The sequence below is a fragment of the Atta colombica genome, unplaced genomic scaffold (genome assembly GCF_001594045.1).
Source record: "Atta colombica isolate Treedump-2 unplaced genomic scaffold, Acol1.0 scaffold105, whole genome shotgun sequence".
Classification (NCBI taxonomy): Eukaryota; Metazoa; Arthropoda; class Insecta; order Hymenoptera; family Formicidae; genus Atta; species Atta colombica.
Genome location: NW_017259190.1, coordinates 2,673,726 through 2,674,370, shown reverse-complemented (window position 1 = coordinate 2,674,370; position 645 = coordinate 2,673,726). Strand labels below are relative to the sequence as shown.

Genomic DNA, 645 nt, shown 5'->3' with positions numbered 1-645 from the left:
AAATATCTAGTGACCTGTGCTTGGAAAAATAATTAATTGAAATAGAAAATAATAAAAATAAATATATATTTTTAGTGCAAGGAAAAATGAAAATAGATTCAATAGTAATATTTATTTAGAGAATGCGTCTATAGAAATACTATTTAAAATAACTTTTTTCGTAAATAAGAAAGGCAAACAATTCATTATTTACATTAATATATATGGAAATAAAAAACTTATTTGATATTTCACGGCAAAATAAAATTCTTCTATTTACTATTTTTTATTTCTTAACAGTATAAAATATAAAAAAGCATAAGTAGAATAAAACCTATGTTATTAATGAAATGCTTTTTATGGTTTAACTACCCACTACAGTAGCCTTTAGCGCAGAATGCTTATCTTTTCTACGCCGAATATTTAACCAGAATCTCCGGCATTATCATGAAATGTTTGCAAAATTTTATTGGGGACATAGTTTTTATGCAGGATTTCAGATCATATCGCGCTAATATGTGAAACAGCAAGACTTTGATTTCCAACATGGCAAACCTATTAGCTATGCACATTCTCGGCTCACATCCGAATGGCATATACCATGAAGAACTGTGCATCTTATTATCTAATATAAATTATTACGTTTATATATATATATATATATAT

General features: G+C 26.0%; 1 pseudogene; it reads right to left on the bottom strand.

The window, feature by feature from the left end:
* Positions 1–343: 343 nt before the first annotated feature.
* Positions 344–645, bottom strand: part of LOC108688467 — a 4,847-nt pseudogene continuing 4,545 nt past the window's right edge.